Genomic DNA, 23,074 nt, shown 5'->3' with positions numbered 1-23,074 from the left:
ATGTTTTGTGCTTTAGCTATTTCTGTTTCTAGTTGTCATTTCCTAAATCTGAATGAATAATGAAAAATTTGTCTTAATTACATGAAATGCAGAAGCACTTGAGGTACAAGTCTTTTCCAAAGCAAAATGCCTTCCTCTGGCCGTCACTCCTCTGCAAAACACTGTGGTCCCGGTGCCGAGGGTGGGGTCTTACTCCTTTCCTTGCCACTGGTCTCTCCAGGCATGTGGTTACAAGATGCCTCCTGGGATAGCTGGGGCATGGAGCCATTCCCCCATTACCCACATCAGTGATCGGGGAGCGGCAATGAGACTGAACGCCCTCCTCTGCTCCCTGCCCCCAGAAGCTGTCTGAAAGTCAGAATAGGTACAGGGGTCGAGACTCTTCAGGGATTGTTAAAGTTGAGAAAGGCTTACTTTTTACAAATAGAAAATGTTTTCTAGGGAGAGATTTGTTTAATGAATTTTCTTTTCTTTTTTCTTTTTTTTTTTTTTTCCTGAGTACTTGGTAGATTTGAAAAATGGGTCTGGAGCTGCTCGGGGGAAGGATGAGGCAGGGGTAGAGAGAGCCTGGAAAGTCCAGTAGCTGGGAATGTGAGGTATCATAAGACCATAGAAATATCCCTAAATATGCCTCAGGTAGAGTGAGCCAAGACATTTTAAAATCAGGGAGGACTAATATTCCATTTAACATTATTACTCCACGCTACTCATACACTCTGTCTGAGGCACTCACCTCTGTCTCCAGCAAATCTTTAGTGCAGTTTCCTGCACACTCTCTAGCTTTACTGGCTATGGAAATCAAGGAAGTGGCTGAATTCCTTCCCTTGGGGGAAGGATATTGCAGAGGAAGAAGAGACAGTCCATAAACTGCACTGATTCAACAGAAGCAGAAGCAGGAGCTAGGTAGAGGTGACAATGAAAGTGAAGCCACTCCTCCCTTCCGTCTACCTGGAAGTTCTCCCATATCATCTTAAGCACTCTGGAGTTCCACGAAATGTGGAGTAGGGTTTTGAGCCCATTCTAAGGGGCAAGGTGACTACAGCTGATGATTCCCAAAGACCTGTCTCTAGCACTTGACCTTGGATCCAATTGCCTAATCAATTTCTCTTCTTAGATGTCTAACAGATAACTCCAATTTCAAATGGCCAAAAGCCTATCAGGCAGAAGGTAAACACATGAGCCACGAGATGATTCCTTGTGCTGCAACCAAGCTGTGAAATGTTGCCTGGGGAATACATAGGAGATGCAATTTTCACAGTCCATTGTCTCTGGACTTCAAAATACTACTTTTGAATAATATAATAGAGTGGATACTTACTTGACTCCTATTGGAGGAGCCCAGTGTTCATCAGAGAATGAAAAGAAGCCTTTATTTCAACTTCTCCTTCTGAAGAGGATAATAATGAAACATTTTTTCAGTGTTGAATAATGGCATTTCATAGCATGTGATTAATAAATTGGAAAAAGATGGTTAATTGAGTCAATGAGTAATGAAAAAATTTGTCTTAATTACATAATGAGTTTTTTCAGAAATTTAGGATCTTAAATAATCTGAAGATGGAAACATACTGAGAACAATTTTCTCCATTCTCTCATACCCAGATCTGAAAAGATAAATAGAAAAACATATGTCCTTTTACAAATGGGAGTATTTTAATGGAAAAAGAAGAAATAAGCACATTATTCACCTGTGTATGTAAAATATCTACTCATTGTCATTGAGTGAATGTTCACAAAATACAGTTAATACGAAAACTTAAAGTTGTAGAAGATTGATGACTAGGTAAAAGTTGAGTTTTATTAGTTGAAATTCCCTTAAATTGTATATTTTTATATATTTGTGCTGGTTCTACCTCAAACAAAGGCTTCAATTCTGAAATATAACCAGAGTTGTATTGTACTACGTTTTAATAGGAGCTATTGCTGAGAAGTCTAAATATTGTGGGTTTTGTTTTGTTTGCAATAGAATGAGTTTAGATGCACCAGGATAAATCTTATTTAAAGGAAGTCTGTTTATAAATCACCACCTTTAACTTATTGCTTATATAAATCCAAGTTTTGTACTTGATCTTTACTTAAAATTAGGTTCATATCTGTAGTGTATTTTGTTCTTTGCTGTTACATTTGACTCATGTCCTATATATTCTGTAATTTCTTAAAATAGTGTTTTGCATTATTTCTTTGCTGGATAAATTGGACAAACACTGAAGACAAGAATCTTTCCATCACTGCCTTTAGCACAGTTAATTGCTCTTGCCCTAGTGAGGTGTTCCAAGTCTGATGTCAGATTTACTTGATATGATATGCTTGACAGTGAAACTTTTTAAATAAATTATTTGTTTATATATATATTTTTTAAATGGCCAAAAGCCAATTCAACTCCACCCCATAAACATGCTCCTCCCTTCATCTTCCTCATCTCAGTTAACAGCGCTGTATCCACTCAGTTGCTCAAGCCTCACACTTCCAGTCATCCTTGATTCCTCTTTCTCTCGTCTAACCAAGCCATCAGCAGGCCCTGACAGCCCTGCCTCCAAGACACATCCCAAGTTTGGACATTTCTCACCTTCTCCATGCATCTCTGATGATCCCCCCCAAGTATCAGTCACCGTTCCTCAGCTGAACTAGTGCAAGAACCTCCTAACTTCCTAGTCATCCTGCCTCTATTCTGGCCCCCAGTGGTCTTTTTTCTACATATCAGTAGCAGCCAGATAGGGGTGTGTGTGTGTCCAAATCAGAACATACCAGTCCACAGTGTAAAATCATCCATGGCATCCGCTGCAATTCAAACTCCTCCCCGTGGTCTATTGGGCCCTCGTGACCTGGCCCTGCTCACCTGTCTGACCTCATCTCCTTCCTCTCTTCCTCCATTCATGGGGTGTCATGCACACTGACCCCTTGTACACACACACACACACACACATACACACACACACACACACACACACACACACACACACGGTGCTCCTTCCCTCAGAGCCTTCATACTTGCTATTCTTCTGCCTAGAATGCTTTTCCTGTAAATTTTTGTATAGCTGCCGCAGTCCCAGAACTTCTGCCCACTTGTCACTCTCTATGTTTTACCTTGTCTTATTTCCTAATAACACATATTTGTTGTTTGTTTACATATTTTTCATCTTTCTCTCCCCATTAGTATGTGAGCTCCTAGAACAGCACCTGGCACAGAACAGTCACAATGTGTGAAAGAACGCATCTGACTTTCACTTGTTTCCTGTTTTCCCTCCACCAAAGGCCATCCTGAACCGTGGCATCTGCTAAAACCCTCACTCATCTAAGTTTTGTCATTTAACTTTTCCCCTAAGTCAGGTAAAATGGACCAGGGCCTCCCCTGGGAAAAACAGAGGCCTTGCTAGAGCTGGCAGAGGCCTGAGGAAAATTCACACACAAAGAAAGTTTCATTCTTTCCAAGTATCCAGTTTTGTCTCTTTTTATAACTTTATTGAAATGTTCTGCTCTTGCCATTTCATTTTTCTTCAGACCTTTTCCCAAAGGGTAAAACATTTGTGTTTGACTTTTAGTCACTAACCACAGTTAATGACTAAAAAAAAATCACTTTTTTATTTATCAATTCAATGTTGCTTAGGATCCTGATAACTAACATAAATAATCATGTGTGTGTGAGTGTGTGAGTGTGCAAACAGCACATGATGAGGGCCTTGCCTTGTTCTGGTTGGTTGAAAATGCTTCTGATAGCCCGTGATGTACATTCATGAGGCTGCAAATTGCAGTAGCAGCTCTTGTAGAGAAGGAATATTGCACGTTTATATTTTTATGCAGTACAGAATTTGTATTTGTTCTTAGTAAATACCTGTAAACACCTAGTTCAACAGATTCTGTGCTTGAAGTGGTCAAAAATACATTTGAATTGTCATTGACCTCTAACTGGCTGAAAGCACATGTACAAGTATATTGTTTCACGTGTGTGTGTGTGTGTGTGTGTGTGTGTGTATCTTGAATAACTTAAGCAGTAAGCTCCCTGGGCCTCAAGGAAGTGTTTTACATTCTCCTGTTAGGCCAGAAAGGTGTTTGTTGTGGTTGAGGGAGGTCCTGGCCCCCATAATCCCTAAGGGATCCCCCAGCTCAGCTTAGAAGTCACGCTTCTCTCTGAGAAAGACCTGCGTCTCGCTGAGACCTGGAGTATGCCAGGATACCCACAGCTCTCCGCAACAAGGGGGAATTAGGAGGAGTTAAAGATAAATGAGGGTAGGAGGGAAAGAAAAATTGGTAAGAGGAAAAGGGTAAAGGGTAAATATGGCCAGTTCTGCCCTCCCCTAATTCAAGCAGAGCTCTTTACTTAACTTCCCTTTAAGATCTGCTAAGGAAAAAGATGCATTTAATTTAGATATGCTTCTGCTGTCTGCATGCTTTACTTTGTTTAAGGAGAAAAAGAAAAAGAAATTATAAAGAAAAACATTTTCTTGCTTTCCCCTTTTTTAAAAAAGGAGTATGAGTAGGACATGGAAATACCATGAGTCGATTTTCCTGCAATCACTAACGTATCTGGGTGGCAGAGGAGATGGAACCATAATGGATGGTGCTATAATCTTTCTTTCTCTCTGCCATGTGAGGACACAGAAAGAAGAAAGCCATCTGCAAGCCAGGAAGAGAGCTTTCACCAGGAACCAAATCAGCCAGCACCTGTTCTTGAACCTCCCAGCCTTCAGAACTGTGAGAAATAAATGTATGTTGCTTAATCCATCCAGTCTCTGGTATTTTGTCATGGCAGCCTGAGCTGACTAAGACAGTGATTTACATGAATTCATTTAGCAGATATTTTCTGAGCCTCTCCGGGTACTATCCCAGGGCTGTGGACAGAGCAATGATAAAGCAGATGAGGTTCTGCCTTCCTGGTGGGACTTGGATTCCAGTGGGGAGATCTGCCACAGACAATAAACATGTAAACAAACAAGCAAATTTTAGATAGTGATAAGAGCCATGAAGGAAACACAACAGGGCAATGCAGTGCAGAATGACTGGGGAGGGCTTACTTTAGATCAGATAGTCAAAGGAAGCTTGCTGAGGAGGGAATATTTGAGCTGAATGATGAGGAAGAGACAACTAGGAGATAACCTGGTGGAATAAAGCCCAAGGCACAGGGAACAAAGATGTTAGCATTGTGCTAACTGATTGTTACCTCAGAGTTAGGCTAGGTGAAGAATGAAGTAGACTTGAGAGAGTGTTAATATCCAGAAGTGGAAGTAACAGATGCATAGCAAGAATACTTACATAAGAAGCTTCAGGCTTTGAATATCAATGAAACAACAATGGTCTCAGAATGACCTCCTACTCCACACAAATCCTCCCCTGTATTTCCTACACCATCATCTGCCATGCATATAACATGTAACAGCCATACAATAATATCATGATGTTAATCACAGCATCACCCACCTCCAAGTCAGTTTTATTAGATCAGTGGGGTACGTCTGTTACAGTTAACAAACCAATGGTGACATGTTATCACTAACTAAAGTCAATACTTTATTCAGATTGCTGATGTATTTTTCTGTTCTAGGAACCCATCCAGGGCATCACATTACACTCAGTCATGTCTCCTTGGGCTCCTCTTGGCTATAACAGTTTCTGAGACATTCCTTGTTTTTGATGACCTTGACAGTTTTGAGGAATATTGGCCAGATATTTTGTAGAGTGTCTCTCAATTGGGATTTTCTGTGTTTTTCTCATGATTAGACTAAAGCGATGGGTTATTGAAAAAAAGACCACAGAGGGAAAGTGTCATTGTCATCACACCATATCAAAGGTACATACTATCAACATGACTCATCACTACTAATGTTGACCTTGATGCCTTGGCTAAGGATCCAAGTCATTTTTGATTCCTCACCTCTCATCCCTGGCATCCTACCAACCACCAGCTTTTACCTGATATAGGTCCCAGGCCCGAGTTCTCATTAGCATCATCCCTACAGCCTCAAGTCCAAGCTCCCAGTCCCTCCCCAGCATCCTCCATGACACTATCAAAGCTGTCTTTCTAAGACAAGCTCTAGTCATACCCTTTCTCTGGTCAAATAATCCCACTTAGGAAAAAAAACAAAAAAAACCCTTTGTTTTAGTTGGAAGATAAAGTCCAAGTTTTCCAACATTACATGTAGGCTACTGACCATAAACTACTTTCTCATTTCGTCTCCTGCCTTGAGCTCTGGGTTTGGCACTAGCACTGGTCACTCACAACCTGCTCATTCCTTCATGCATACTGCATGCGGTATTGTTTACCAAGCTTCTGTTCCATGATGGTCATCCTTCTAAGCCCTGGAATACAGAAACTGCTGAGAAAGGGCTCCCTACACTCAAGGAGTGTGGTGTAGTTAGAGTGACAAGCCTTGTAAAGGGATAATTGCAGGTTTGTGGGGTAGATGCTAGGTGTTAATTTAGGTGTGTACAAATTGCAAAGGGAGCATCTAGGCCAAAGTTCCTCAGTGGCTCCAGTACATTGGGGAGATTACACAGAGGAGTGATATATGAGCAAAGACTTGAAACAAGAAAAAAGTTCACCAAGTGGCCAAGAGGCCAAGAGAAGTTCTAGGCAAAGGAAGCCACAACGGTGAAGCAAGTTAACATGGAAGTACTTGCAAAGTGTGAAAAAATAGCTAGATTGTGACAAAACAAGCTAAGGAACTTGGATGTTAACCCACTGGATAGTGTTTTCAAACTCTCGGTCTTAAAATCCATTTAGTAAGACCCTGACTATCATTATTTTAAGTGAAAGAGAATAGAGGAGAAAAAATTAGTTCTGTGAACATTCAGTTTCTGTTACTGTACACATAAATATTTGCATGTCTTGGTTTGCAATGTAATCTCTATTTCTTATTGGAAATCACCTTTAAATAAGTTCTTTAAAACACTGCTATAGGGAGGTCTTACAAGGATGGTATCAGGGACGTGTGTTCAAACAGTATTTCTCAAAGTTCCCCAATAATAATACTAATTCAGAGCTTGTGTTATAAAAACACAGCTTCCTAGGCCTCAACCCAGACTCAGAGACTCAGAATGTCCAAGGAAACACCTGGTAATCTGCATTTGTAACAAGCACGTTGGGTATTTCTGATGAGGGAAGCTTGGAACACTGATACTCTGACTGCAGAATGGAAAATAGATCAGAATGAGAAGAAACTGGACAGAAGGAGCAGTTAGAAGACACTTGCTATTGTCCAAGAGATGCAAGCCTTGAACCAAGGCAAGAGCAGTGGAGAAAGGAGGAATTGGTGGCTTCACGAGACCTTTAGAAGGTGGACTGTAGATATGGAGGTGCAGGACACAAGGGCACCTGAGTCTGGAAGCTAAGAGAATTCAGTACCACCAAACCAGCTTTACAACAAATACTAAAGGAACTTCTCTAGGCAGGAAACACAAGAGAAGGAAAAGACCTACAACAACAAACCTAAAACAATTAAAAAAACGGTAATAGAAACATACATATTGATAACTACCTTAAATGTAAATGGTTTAAATGCTCCAACCAAAAGACATACACTGGCTGAATGGATACAAAAACAAGACCCATATATACGCTGTCTACAAGAGACCCACTTCAGACCTAGGGACACATACAGACTGAGAGTGAGGGGATGGAAAAAGATATCCCATGCTAATGGAAATCAAAAGAAAGCTGGAGTAGCAATACTCATAATAGAAAAAATAAACTTTAAAATAAAGACTGTTATAAGAGACAAGGAAGGACACTATATAATGATCAAGGGATCAATTCAAAAAGAAGATATAACAATTGTAAATATCTATGCACCCAACATAGGAGTACCTCAATACATAAGGCAAATGCTAACAGCCATAAAAGGGGAACTCAACAGCAACACAATAATTGTAGGTAATTTTAACACCCCACTTACACCAATGGACAGATCATCCAAACAGAAAAGAAATAAGGAAACAAACTTTTAAATGACACATTAGACCAGGTGGACTTAATTGATATTTATAGGACATTCCATCCAAAAACAACAGAATACAGTTTCTACTAAAGTGCACACAGAACATTCTCGAGGATAGATCACATCTTGGGGCACAAATCAAGCCTTGGTAAATTTAAGAAAACTGAAATCATATCAAGCATCTTTTCTGACCACAATGCTGTGAGACTAGATATCAATTACTGGAGAAAAACTGTAAAAAATACAAACACATGGAGGTAAACAATATGCTACTAAACAACCAAGAGATCACTGAAGAAATCAAAGAGGAAATCAAAAAATACCTAGAAACAAATGACAATGAAAACATGATGACCCAAAACCTACGGGATGCAGCAAAAGCAGTTCTAAGAGGGAAGTTTATAGCAATACAATCCTACCTCAAGAAACAAGAACCATCTCAAATAAACAACCTAACCTTACACTTAAAGCAATTAGAGAAAGATGAACAAAAAACCCCAAAAGTTAGCAGAAGGAACGAAATCATAAAGATCAGAAATAAATGAAAAAGAAATGAAGGAAACAATAGCAAAGATCAAAAAAACTAAAAGCTGGTTCTTTGAGAAGATAAACAAAATTGATAAACCATTAGCCAGACTCACCAAGAAAAAAGGGAAATGACTCAAATCAACAGAATTAGAAATGAAAAAGGAGAAGTAACAACTGACACTGCAGAAATACAAAGGATCATGAGAGACTACTACAAGCAACTATATGCCAATAAAATGGACAACCTGAAAGAAATGGACAGATTCTAAGAAAAGTACAACCTTCCAAGACTGAACCAGGTAGAAATAGAAAACATGAACAGACCAATCACAAGCACTGAAATTGAAGCTGTGATTAAAAACCTTCCAACAAACAAAAGCCTAGGACTAGATGGCTTCACAGGTGAATTCTATCAAACATTTAGAGAAGAGCTAAAACTTATCCTTCTCAAACTCTTCCAAAAATTTGCAGAGGAAGGAACAGTCCCAAAATCATTCTATGAGACCACCATCACCCTGATACAAAAAAACCAGACAACGATACCATAAACAAAGAAAATTACAGGCCAATATCACTGATTAACATAGATGCAAAAATCCTCAACAAAATGCTAGCAAACAGAATCCAACAACACATTAAAAGGATCATACACCATGATCAAGTGGGGTTTATCCCTGGAATGCAAGGATTCTTCAATATACGCAAATCAATCAATGTGATACTCCATATTAACAAACTGAATGATAAAAAACATATGACTATCACAATAGATGCAGAAAAAATCTTTTGACCAAATTCAACACCCATGTATGATTTAAACTCTCCAGAAAGTGGGCATAGAGGAAAGATACCTCAACATAATAAAAGCCATATATGACAAACCCACAGCCAACATCATTCTCAATGGTGAAAAACTGAAAGCATTTCCTCTAAGATCAGGAACAAGACAAGGGTGACTACTCTCACCACTGCTATTCAACATGGTTTTGGAAGTTTTAACCACAGCAATCAGAGAAGAAAAAGAAACAAAAGGAATCCAAATTGGAAAAGAAGTAAAGCTGTCACTGTTTGCAGATGACATGACACTATACATAGAAAATCCTAGAGAGGCCACCAGAAAACTGCTAGAGCTAATCAATGAACTTGGTAAGGTAGCAGGATACATAATTAATGCACAGAAATCACTTGCATTCCTATATACTAACAACGAAAAATCAGAAAGAGAAATCAAGGAAACAGTCCCATTTACCATTGCAACAAAAAGAATAAAATACCTAGGAATAAACCTACCTAAGGAGACAAAAAACCTGTATACAGAAAACTATAAGACACTGATGAAAGAAATTAAAGATGATACAAACTGATGGAGAGATATACCATGTTCTTGTATTGGAAGAATCAATACTGTGAAAATGACTGTACTACCCAAAGCAATCTACAGATACAATGCAATCCTTATCAAAATACCAATGGCATTTTTCACAGAACTAGAACAAAAATTTACACAATTTGTATGGAAACAAAAAAGACCCTGAATAGCCAAAGGATCCTGAGAAAGAAAAACGGAGCTGGGGACTCACATTCCCTGACTTCAGACTATACTACAAAGCTGCAGTAATCAAGACAGTGTGGTATTGGCACAAAAACAGAAATATAGATCAATGGAACAGGATAGAAATCCCAGAGATAAATCTATGCATATATGGTCATCTTATCTTTGACAAAGGAGGCAAGAATATACAATGGAGAAAAGACACACTCTTCAATAAGTGGAGCTGGGAAAACTGGCCAGCTACATGAAAAAGAATGAATTAGAACACTTCCTAACACCATTAGCGAAAATAAACTCAAAATGGATTAAAGACCTAAATGTAAAACATAGGCAGAACACTCTTTGACATAAATCACAGCAAGATCTTTTTTGACCCACCTCCTAGAGTAATGGAAATAAAATAAAAAGTAAACAAATGGGACCTAATGAAACTTAAAAGCTTTTGCACAGCAAAGGAAACCATAAACAAGATGAAAAGACAAACCTCAGAATGGGAGAAAATATTTGCAAACAAAGCAACTGACAAAGGATTAATCTCCAAAATATACAAGCAGCTCATGCAGCTCAATATCAAAAAAAACAAACAATCCAATCCAAAAATGGGCAGAAGACCTAAACAGACCTTTCTCCAAAGAAGATATATAGATTGCCAACAAACACATGAAAGGATTCTCAACATCACTAATCATTAGAGAAATGCAAATCAAAACTACAATGAAGTATCACCTCACAACAGTCAGAATGGCCATCATCAAGAAATTCACAAAAAATAAATGCTGGAGAGGGTGTGGAGAAAAGGGAATCCTCTTGCACTATTGGTGGGAATGTAAATTGATACTGCCACTGTGGAGAACAGTATGGAGGTTCCTTAAAAAACTAAAAATAGAATTACCATTTGAGCCAGCAATCCCACTACTGGGCATATACCCTGAGAAAACCATAATTCAAAAAGAGTCATGTACCACAATGCTCATTGCAGCACTATTTACAATTACCAGGACATCGAAGCAACGTAAGTGTCCATTGACAGATGAATGGATAAAGAAGATGTGGCACATATACACAATGGAATATTACTCAGCCGTAAAAAGGAACAAAATTGAGTTATTTGTAACGAGGTGGATGGACCTAAAGTCTATCATATAGAGTGAAGTAAGTCAGAAAGAGAAAAACAAATACCATATGCTAACACACATATATGGAATCTAAAAAAAAAACGGTACTGATGAACCTAGTTGCAGGGCAGGAATAAAGACTCAGACGTAGAGAACGGACTTGAGGACACAGGAGGGGAAGGGGAAGCTGGGACGAAGTAAGAGAGTAGCATTGACATATATACACTACCAAATGTAAAATGGATGGCTAGTGGGAAGCTGCTCTGTAGCACGGGGAGAGCAGCTCAATGCTTTGTAATGACCTAGAGGGGTGGGATAGGGAGGGTGGGAGGGAGGCTCAAGAGGGAAGGGATATGGGGATATATGTATACTTATAGCTGACTCACTTTGTTGTACAACAGAAACTAACACAAAACTGTAAAGAAATTATACTCCAATAAAGATATATAATTAATTATTTAAAACTCTAGTGTTTAAATTGTAAATGAATTTACTCAAATAATAGCTACCAAACAATTATACATTATTGCCACTGATATTTCTTGACACAGTACCATCTGGGTTTTGTCTTCCTATTTCTAGCTTAACGTTCTCACATTTTATTTTAACAAGAGCTACTGAAATTTATGTTTTTCATACCACTGCATAGCATAGAAAGTGTATATATTAAAATCATGAGTGATAGAATAAGTTTCATTTTATCTTAGTATCTAAAGGATTTGGGGCCAAATTACTCATGTATTTTTTGATCAGAAATAGTGTGTACCTTGTGCAACCCCAAAATTAGTTACTTCATTAAAAATTTTTATGATAACTTTTCAAACATATACAATAGTACAATATTAAAAAACTTCCATGTACCCATTACCCACTTCAGTAATTACCAACTCAGGGCCAGTTCTGTTTCTTCTCTACCCCCTACTCCTTGCATATTATTTTGAAGCAAATGCCAGAGAGCATGTCCTTTCATCAGTAAAAGTGAAGCCTTTAAAAAAATATATCATTATTACACCTAAAATAATTAACAGTATTTCCTTAACATAATAAAATATTCAGTCATTATTCATATTATCAATTTTTCATAAATATAACTTCTTTTTAAAATATATATATATTTATTTATTTAATTTTTGGCTGCGTTGGGTCTTTGTTGCATACGGGCTTTCTCTAGTTGCGGCGAGTGGGGGCTACTCTTTGCTGCGGTGCGTGGGCTTCTCATTGTAGTGGCTTCTCTTGCTGCGGAGCATGGGCTCTAGGCGCACGGGCTTCAGTAGTTGTGGCACATGGGCTTAGTTGCTCCATGGCATGTGGGGTTCTTCCCTGACCAGGGCTCGAACCCATGTGCTCTGTATTGGCAGGCAGATTCTTAACCACTGCGCCACCAGGGAAGTCCCAATATAACTTCTTTTACAACTTAAAAAATAAGATCTAAATAAGGTTCACACATTGCAATTGGTTGATATGCCTCTTATGCCTTTTCATCTGTCTCCCTCTTTTTTCATTTTTCCTTGTAAATTATTTATTGACAAAACCAGTTCATTTGTCCTGTAGCATTCCCCACAGTCTGGGTCTTTGCTGCTGGCGTTCCCACAGTGTAGTGTACCATGTTCCTCTGTCCTCTGTATTTTCTAAAATTGGTAGTTGGAATGAGAAGCTTGACAAGATTCAGATTTTTTGGCAGGACTTTTTCATGGGTGGTGGTGTCTTCTTCCTTCTTCCATGAGGAGATAAATATTGTTTGGTTGTCTCTCTTTTTTGTTATGTTAGTAATCAGTGATGCTCAATGTCAAGATCCGTTAGTTCTTTAGGAGTTGCAGAAAGGAAATACTCTAATTTTATCATTCCTATGTCATTTAGCAGCTGAAATACTTCTGTAAAGAGGAGCTTCAATCCATGTATTATTCAGTTACTCAGGGATATTGTTCACATAGGGAAGAGAGGTAAAAATAATAGAATTTATTTACCAGTTTTCAAATCAATAATGAATTGCTTCCAAATCATCTTTTTTTTGTTTTGTTTTGTTTTTTGCGGTATGCGGGCCTCTCACTGTTGTGGCCTTTCCCGTTGCGGAGCACAGGCTCCGGACGCGCAGGCTCAGTAGCCATGGCTCACGGGCCCAGTCTCTCCGCGGCATGTGGGATCCTCCCGGACCAGGGCACGAACCCGTGTCCCCTGCATCGGCAGGCGGACTCCCAACCACTGCCCCACCAGGGAAGCCCCCAGTCATCTTTTAAACGTGATGAATTTTTTAAGCATCATTATGAACTCATAGATTTAAACACATTTGTATATTTCAATCCCCTGCTGTTGTTATTCCTATTGATGCTCAAATTGTCACATCTTTGGCTAATGGGAGCCTCTCTAGATTGGCTCTGGAGTCCTTTAGGAATGACCCTAGTAGACTTTGATAGCTTTCTTGCCATCTGTATGGTAAGATGTTTCAAGTTTCTCTTGTTCATTTCCTGCCCCAGACCTTGAATCAGCCTGGCTCTTTTTTTTTTTTTTTTAATTTTTAAATTTAAAAAAGTTATTTTTTAATTTTAAAATTATTTTTACATCCTGGCTCCTTTAAATGGAAGATGGTATTTCCAGACCTCCATCCAGGCTCTGGGGGTGCTCATTGCCATTGGGTTGATTTGAAATTGACTTCAGAGTTTTAAATTTCTCAGACATACTGGTGGCTAACAACGCAGGCTCCAGAGGTAGACAGGCAAGCAGCAGAGGCTCCTGGGTTTGAATCAAGGCTCTACCACTTATTAAGTATGTGCCATTGGCCCATTTTATCAACTTATCTGTGCTTCAGCTTTCTCAATTGTAAAATGAGACTAATAACAATGCCTAAATTCACAAGATGCTGGTGAGATTTAAATGAGGTAATTCCTGTAAAGTGCTTAGAATCACAGGACTTGTGTAAGGGTTGGCTATTAGCATTCTTATTATTACTCTCTTTTTAGCCTTGTCATTGTTGTCTGCTCATACTGTGGGTCATCTTGTATGCGACACAGACTTAGTTTTATTCTTAACTGTAGTTTTATTCATAACTAGTGACACAGTGATTTATTTTAAAAAATGATTCTAAAGTTCCATCTGCAACTTTTATCCCACTAATGTGAAGCTCTAAATGATGTAACACTCACACATATTAGAACATTTCCTATAAAGGAATCCAAATTCAACAAAGCTAATAGCATTCGTAAGGTCCCCAAGCACCAGCGTACTTCCTGCTTTTTATACTCATCTGGAAAGGGGCAAATTGGCAGGAACCTGGCTGGGAGTGGCCCAACTGGGGAGTTAAGGTCTCACTTTTCACCGGAGTCACTGCCAAGCTACATTTGTCTGGTCTTTCATCGTGCAGCACAGGGAGCTGTTAGGGGTGGCATTTCCCAAAGCCCTCCAACTCTGTTTCTAATCAAACTGGTGGAACTGTGAGACATATCTCAGGTCACATAAATCCTAACACTGGTCCTGTCTGGATGCCCATCCATATTATCAAATATCCATCCATTCAACTATTTACAATACAACTCTTTCTTCAGGTTTGGGGGGTTAAAACATTCAGGGCTGCCGCCACTGAATAGTTCAGAATAAAGACAGTGAAAGAGAAGCAGCAGCCTGGGGGCTGTTTCCCTGGTGGTCCACTAGATCCCAACAAAGGCTCCAGGCACCTCACTAAACCTGAAAGCCTGACAGACCCCTAATATGAAGAGTGTCTAAACTGCTTATGCCATGGGTTCCTTCAAACAAAGGCGTTTGCTTGTAATTTTACCTCCTTGCATCACTGACATATAATTGCACTGTCATTGCATCAGCTACGCCGAGTGTCTGCAAGGCTCTGGCCAGAAATTCCCAGGATGTTACCAGGTCTATCATTGCCTAAATAAAAATTTACTCAGTTGTTTTCCTCTTTGTTTTGTATGTGAGTGTGTGTCTTGATAGAAAGCACTCAGGATTTTTTTTGAGTAGCTTATATGTTATTAAGATGATATAGCACTTAAAGCACTTTAAAAATAATAATTGTAATCCAAGTGTTTGTCAACAGGGAAGCATCTGTGGATAAATGATGGTAGATTCATATAATGGAAATGATTCAGTCACTAAAAATAATAAAGTGGATCTTTAGGTGTTGACATGGAAACATGTTTTTGAGAGGAAAAAAAAGTTTCAAAACAGTATGTATAGTGGGATCATATTTTAGTAAAACAATAATTATTATACATGTTGGCATATGAATAGAAAAAAATCTGAAGGATAGCCCAAGCTGTTAATAGGGATTATCTCTAGGGGTGAAATGATAATTGTCTTTTCCTATATATTTCTGTAGTCCCTGAATTTCTTATGAATAAGTATTAAATTTTTCAATCAGAAAAAGAGATTTTTGGAAAAATCAGTGTTGTTATTGATATAACTTGTTCAGAACAGCGAAAGAATATATTATCAATTGTAATAATATTAATGAGATTTCTCATGGTAACTTCTTGGTTGAGTGGTATAATATAAGTAACCCTCTGTGAAAATAGAAGTTATTATTAATATAGTAACCACTGTGTTGAAAAGCAATATACCTAGCCTTCACTGAATCCAAAATAATTTAGTATATGTTTTTATGCATATATACAACCAAAAAGTTTGATAGAACAATGAACTAATCACATTCATTCATTAAACATATTTTCCACTAATAGTATGTTCCAGCCAATGTGCTAGATGTATAAGTACTAGCTAGACAGTGGTGAAAAAGATAAACCCAGTTTCTGTCCTCTTATCATATGAACAACCATATGTATATCCTGGAGCATAGTAACAATTAACTAGAAGAACTGCTGCATGTGAATAAATAGTAAGCAAATAAATTAATTGTACTGCTCAAATTTTTATGGCTACAGTGAATTTTTCCTTTGATAAGGGCTAAGTGACTAAAAATGTATATTTCATCAGCATATTCAAATTTTACAAAATTATCACTCACTGTAGGATATAGGATCATATACTTTGACACTTCTAAATCAAATGTAAAATTAAAAGAACATAAATAGTTGGGAAATCTTCTTTCTTACTGGTATTTCAGTTTTAGATGTGATATCTGAATTCTAAAGACATGAAGAAAGTCTCTGGTCTCATTTTGAATTATCAAGTTAACAAGTCAATTTTTAAAAATTATTAATATTAACTTTCCTTAAAGACGAGATGTTCTTATTTCATAACCTTCAGTCCAAAGCATGCCGACATATTTTAGCCCTTTCTTTGCAACAGATGATGATTTAGGGGGAAAGAGAAGGGAGGGTCAAAATGTCAAGTGAAATAGCATTGGATTTAGATTTGGAGAGTTGAAATTCCTCGAAGATGTCATATCTACTATTACTCTACGCCAGGAGTCAGCAAACTTTTGCTGTAAAGAACCAGAGAGTAAATGTTTGGGGCCTTGTGGGCCATGGAGTCTCTGTTGTGATGGAGTTCAGGACATACTACCCCAAAAGAGGGCACCTTGGCATATTAAATATTTTAAGCCAAAGGAATTTTAAAAAACAGCAGAAGCAGGAAGGTCACTCAGGACTCCCCCTACTTGTCCTCTTCCCTGAAACAGGTCGTAAAACTCTCATGTGAAAGATGCCTTCCCTGTACCAGGAGGAAAGAAGACATTCTTAGCACCAAAAGCAGGGAATTGAGGACGGAGAAGGCTGTACAAGCAAACCTTATCAAACTAACCCTTATCTTCCTACTTATTTCTTCATCATTTACTACCCCAGCCCAAACCTCTTTGTCTTGTCAATTCTTCACAAATGTATTTGTGAGGAAAGTTATAAAAGCCTCCCGTTCTGGTCATTTTGGGTCTTTATTCACTTGTAAAGTCTCCTACATACACATAAAAATTCAATAAAATAAAAAAGACAGTTCATCTGTCTTCTGTCAGTTTAATTTTCAGACCCAGCCAGGGACCCTACGAGAGTTAAGGAAAACTTTTTCCTCCCCTACCATAGAAATGACTCAACTCTGCTGTTGCAGTACAGAAGCTCCCACTGTCTGCACATAAACAAATGGGTGTGGCCATGTTCCAATAAAAAGTTATTTAGGGACCCTAACATTTAAATGTTATATAATTTTCAAGTCATGAAATATTGTTTTCTTTTGATTTTTTTTCAATCATTTAAATATGTAAAATTCATTCTTAGCTGGCCAGCCTGACAGAAACCTGGTGGTAGTCAGACTGGACCCATGGCTACAGGTTACTGGCCTTCGCTGCAGGCCAGCCCTTGATGCTTAGAAACTGCTGCTTCTCTTTAGACCTGGAAATGGGGAGGGGGCTGTGGTGGGTAAGGGAAGGAATACAAGAGATTTGTAAAACAAAACTTCATAATGTTACGCTTCTAAAAGCAACTTTAAGTCTGTTTATTAATCTAAGAAGTTACTAACATAAAGTACATTTTTAAACCAAGTTAAGAAAACATTTAAAGAAACAGTGAGGCAGCTCTGAATGAAAGAGCTGTCCATTCTTTGCCAGTGTTATTGCTGGACATTGGTTAAAAACTGAAAACAAAAACAAAACTTTGCTTGCATTAATAGGTGAGAAATAGCATCTCTCTATTGTTTTCATTTACATTTCTTTGATTACTACTCATATGGAATTTTTCCATGTTCATAAGCCATTTATATTTCTTTTTTGGTGAATTGCTCATTGCCTTCTGCCCACTTTTCTGTTAGGATATTTATTTTTCTAATTTAGTTTACGCAAGCTCTTTATATTCATATGAACCCTTTATCTACTATTATAGGTAACAAATATTTCCCCATTCTCCCTAGCTCTCTTATGTTGTATAGTGTGTTTATGACAGTTCATCTTTTTAGTCAAAAGCAATCTTTTCACAACCTACAGACTGGGAGAAAATATTTGCAAATGATGCAACCAACAAGGGCTTAATTTCTGAAATATACAAAAAGCTCATAAACTCAATAACAATAAATAAATAAATAACCCAATCAATAAATGGACAGAAGACCTAAGTAGACTCCAAAGATTTCTCCAAAGAAGACATACAGATGGCCAACAAGCACATGAAAAGATGTACAACATCACTAATTTTTAGAGAAGTGTAAATCGATCCTAAAACGAGGTATCACCTCACACCAGTCAGAATGGCCATCATTAAAAAGCCTACAAATAATAAATGCTGGAGAAGGTGTGGAGAAAAGGGAACACTTCTACACTGTTGGTGGAAATGTAAATTGGTGTAAATTGGCAGCCACTATGGAAAACAGTATGGAGGTTCCTTAAAAAGAAAAAAAAAACAGAGTTATCAATATGATCCAGCAATCCCACTCCTGGGCATATATCCAGACAAAACTCTAAATCTAATAGATATAGGCACCCCAATGTTCATAGCAGCACTATTTACAATAGCCAAGACATTGACACAAACTAAATGTCCATTGACAGATGAATGGGTGAAGAAGATGTGGTATAAATAAGACGGAATACTATTCAGCCATAAAAAGAATGAAATAATGCCATTTGCAACAACATGGGTGGACCTAGAGAGTATCATAGTAAGTGAAGAAAGTCGGACAAAGACAAATATCATATGATATCACTTATATGTGTAATCTAAAATATGATACAAATGGACTTATTTACAAAACAGAAACAGACTCACAGACATAGAAAACAAACTTATGGTTACCAAAGGGGAAAGGCGGGGGAGGAATAAATTAAGAGTTTGGGATTAGCAGATACGAACTACTATGTATAAAATAGATAAACAGCAAGGTCCTACTGTATAGCACAGGGAAATATATTCAATATCTTTTAATAAACTATAATTTAAAAGAATATGAAAAAGAATATGTATAACTGAATCACTTTGCTGTACACCAGAATCTAACACAACATTGTAAATCAACTATGCTTCAATTAGAAAAAAACAGTCTTTTCTTTTATATTTTATTTCTTTTATGCTTAAAATAAACTTCCCCCCTTCAAGATCACATAAACAATTGATTATATTTCCTACTATTTGGGGAGTTGCATTTTGTTTTTCTTTTTGGCCACAGTGTGGGGCTTGCAGGATCTTAGTTCCCCAGCCAGGGATTGAACCCAGGCCCTCAGCAGTGAGAGTGCGGAGTCCTAACCACTGGACCGCCAGGGAATTCCCAGGAGTTGCATTTTCTATTAAACTGTTGGGACTTGGAATTTACTTTGATGTATAAGCTAGGGATCCAAAGTAATATTTTCCTAAATAGCTCATCTATTTTCCTATATTCAAATCCTGCCTAATCTTCAATCTCAGCTCAAATGCATGTCCTCCATGAAGGCTTTCAGGATCTCCCACCTGGGAGAGAGCTCACTCTCCTCTCAATTCCTACTATCCCATGGTTTTTCTTTCTTTCTCGTATTATGATTATCTGTGCATCTCTCTTCTATTGTACCACATTGTAAGTTCCTCGAGAGCTGGGACTGAGTTGTATTCATCTTTGTATCCCCCAAAGGTCTCACCCACTGGTGGAAACAAAGGGTGAGTGATGGCAGCTCAAGGCCCTACCCTCATGCCTCTGCTGCCTCTCACAGAGGGAGGGCGGATCAAAGCTCACAGCCAGGAGGGAACTGCCTGCCTAGTGCATCTGGGGGATTTGTGGTGGCCACGAGTCCAAGGCAGCTGTTATTTAAACAAGACTGGTATTTATAGAACAAGGTCATGCACTCTGGGCTGAGCAGATACAAAAGTGAGCAGAGATGTCAGTCAGGCTCTGGGTAGATAAAGGGCCCTCTGGGCACCCAGAGCTCTCATATCCGTGAGCATCAGGAATGTCCATGCCACTCCCGGACAAACAGGGATCCCGAGACAGGATTTCTCACCCTTGACCAAGTATAATTACAAAAACAGAGATTGGGAGATACTTCTGAGTGACTCAGGAAAGGCTGTCTGCCGTGCATGGAAATCAATGCAGACTGGGTTCTGAAAAATCTCACTGTGCCCTCCGCTACCTTAGAGACTGGGCTTTAACTATAAATCACACCTTTCTTATCATGTTAAATTCAGTTTTTTTTATATACACACACGCACGCGCACATGCACACATATATAGCTTTAGGGAAGTATGATTAAGCATTTTAAAATACTGGCCTATTTCAGTTGTAATTCTCTGAATTCTAAGCTGTAGAGCACTTAGTAAATTGAGTGTCTATTTCCTCCCAGGGTAGAAAGGGAACAGGATGGAGAGGGCTCCAGGGTGGAGGATGGGCCTGGAATTCCACGGGTGTTTGTGTGTGTGTGTGTGTGTGTGTGTGTGTGTGTGTGTGTGTGTGTGTGTGTGTGTGTGTGTGTGCGTGAGAGAGAGAGAGAGAGAGACGGAGATTGAGATTGAGAATGGGGATTTATTAGAGGCAGGAGTCCCTTGCAGTACACGCGTGAGTGGGGTTTTCTGGTTGTCTCTTTGTTTTGTTTTCACTGTATTTTGAGGGGAAGAGTCAGCAAGAGTGGCTCCAGTGGAGAAACTAGGGAAGCGGTGTTGACAAAAATCGTCTATTCTGGATTTGGAAATAAAAAACCACTAGGCCTTGTCTCTATCCTTACCGACCTCTCCTCACTTATTACCCTGATAAAGAGAATAAGAAATAAGAGAAATAAGAACAAAGAAATAAAAGAACAAACGCTATGACTAGAATCCAGAAAATAGTAAGAACAGAGGATCTACAGGAACTCTTAACGGTTATATTCCTCAGAGAATAGTTCCAGGAGCTCTGTGCCGAACACGTTCCTGAAAAAACATGGCAAGAGAAGGTCAAGGCCAGAAGTCTTTCAGGTCCACAGCCTTTTCTAGTGACCGCAGGCTCAGCTGGCTATTGCTCCAAGTACCATTTCTGAATGATGAGAAGTAGAGTTGTTTTAAATCTACAGATTGAGCTATTATTAATTTTTTAAATAAATTTATTTATTTATTCATTTATTTAATTTTTGGATGCATTGGGTCTTCGCTGCTACACGCGTGCTTTCTCTAGTTGCAGTGAGCGGGGGCTACTCTATGTTGCGGAGCGCAGGCTTCTCATTGTGGTGGCTTCTCTTGTTGCAGAGCACAGGCTCTAGGCGCGTGGGCTTCAGTAGTTGTGGCTTGCGGGCTCTAGAGCGCAGGCTCAGTAGTTGTGGCGCACGGGCTTAGTTGCTCCCCGGCATGTGGGATCTTCCCGGACCAGGGCTCGAACCCATGTCCCTTGCATTGGCAGGCGGATTCTTAACCACTGAGCCACCAGGGAAGCCCTGAGCTATTATTTTTAAATGCATCCACTTGTGAATTGTTTCAGCCACAACTCTTCAAAGATTGGTAAATTATAAACCCTTAAAATCTTGAAATTTAATAAAAACCCAGCTATATATGAAAAGAGTGCTAAATTCCCTTTAAAATGCAGTAAATGTCCAAAATCATAAGCCATAACACAAAGTCCAACAAGTAGGTGCCTGCATGGGAGAAAGTCCCCGAGCAGCTTGAGCCCTTCCACAATAGATGCAAAATTGGGCAGATGTCAACACTGATGATAAACCAGGGTGACTCCAACACAGCTTGGGCTCCACTGATCACTCCTGGTATTATCTGTGCTTACAAAAGCCAGATCCTCACATTTCTTACAGAAGGACCACCAGGTACAGTATCACGTAGCTAGGTGAGCCCTGAATAGAAAAGGGATACATCAACTTTAATAAGAAATCCACCCCTGGAATTTCTGTCCTCTGAAATTTTTCACTCTGGATACTGACTTGGCATTCACCAAGCATTCTGCTGAAACACCTTCTAGAACAGGAAGAACTTGAGCAGGATGGCTATTTTGCTGTTATGCCCTAGAGCAAGAGGGTGTCATTATGTAAGCACCCTATCAGGGGTTTGTCAGGGGAAAAGCAACAGTGACGCAGAGCATGGGATGGCCTGGGCGCCCTGCAAGCACACAGCATCTCCAGGCAGAGAGCAGACAGCCTCTAACTATCTGAAAATGAGGCTCACTCAGCCAAGGAAAGAGGAGACTGAGGGCACACCCACATAACGTCTCCGACTTGTGCAGGGGGATTATTACTCACAGGGAGCAACTGTGTGCTCTACACTGAAGAGTGAGACATTTGGCTCACACCCCTAAGTAGGAAGAGAAAACTGCGGGTAAAGAAGGAATGTTATCAAAAAAAAAAATTCTGGCATCTCAATTTCAGAGGGTCTCTTTCATCAGTAGAAAGTACAACTGAAGCTATAAATGAAGCAGGGGCGAGGCCAGGTGACCCCTTCTCACCTTCCATTTTCTTATGGCAATAGGTATTTACTCAAGGTTACAATAATATCAAAAAAGCAGGGAATTCCCTGGCGGTCCAGTGGTTAGGACTCTGTGCTTCCACTGCAGGGGCCACGGGTTTGATCCCTGGTTGAGGAACTAAGATCTCACATGCCGCACAGCGTGGCCAAAGAAAGAAAGAAAGAAAGAAAGAAAGAAAGAAAAGCTATATTTCAATTAAAATTAAAAAAAGAGAAGCAGAACAATCAAGAATACCTTGTGATATATCAGAGCCAATAAAGGCTGGAAAAATTCTTGCTGATGAAGAAAACAAACGTTCCCAAAGAGCATTTCCTGATTACTTATTAATAATGCAGACCAATGTCAATCTATCTTAAGAAATATATACATCCATTTGGATCCATTTTTTTTGTTTGTCTCATGCTTTAAATAAATACCAAATGTGTTCGCTCCAGAAATAAAACTAAAAGCCAACCTCAAATCAGAGAAAACACAGGTTATAAAAAAAAAAATTACATTATCTTTCTTTTTACTCATTTGCTTGCACACCTTGGGAAATCTGCTAGTTGCAAAGTTGTTTTTTATTTTCCGATAATTTCTGAGAGAACATTGGAATATTTGCAGGAAAGAAACCACTTCACTTTAACCTCACTCTTCCACGATTTCCAAACAGAAAGTAAGTATAGATAATGAT

General features: G+C 38.9%; 1 protein-coding gene across 1 annotated transcript in view; it reads right to left on the bottom strand.

Moving 5' to 3' along the window:
• Nucleotides 1–23,074, bottom strand: part of CLHC1 (clathrin heavy chain linker domain containing 1) — a 213,134-nt gene that overhangs the window by 62,810 nt on the left and 127,250 nt on the right. The window lies entirely within an intron of this gene.

The sequence above is a fragment of the Pseudorca crassidens genome, chromosome 14 (genome assembly GCF_039906515.1).
Source record: "Pseudorca crassidens isolate mPseCra1 chromosome 14, mPseCra1.hap1, whole genome shotgun sequence".
Classification (NCBI taxonomy): Eukaryota; Metazoa; Chordata; class Mammalia; order Artiodactyla; family Delphinidae; genus Pseudorca; species Pseudorca crassidens.
This window is presented reverse-complemented; position numbering and strand designations above follow the sequence as displayed.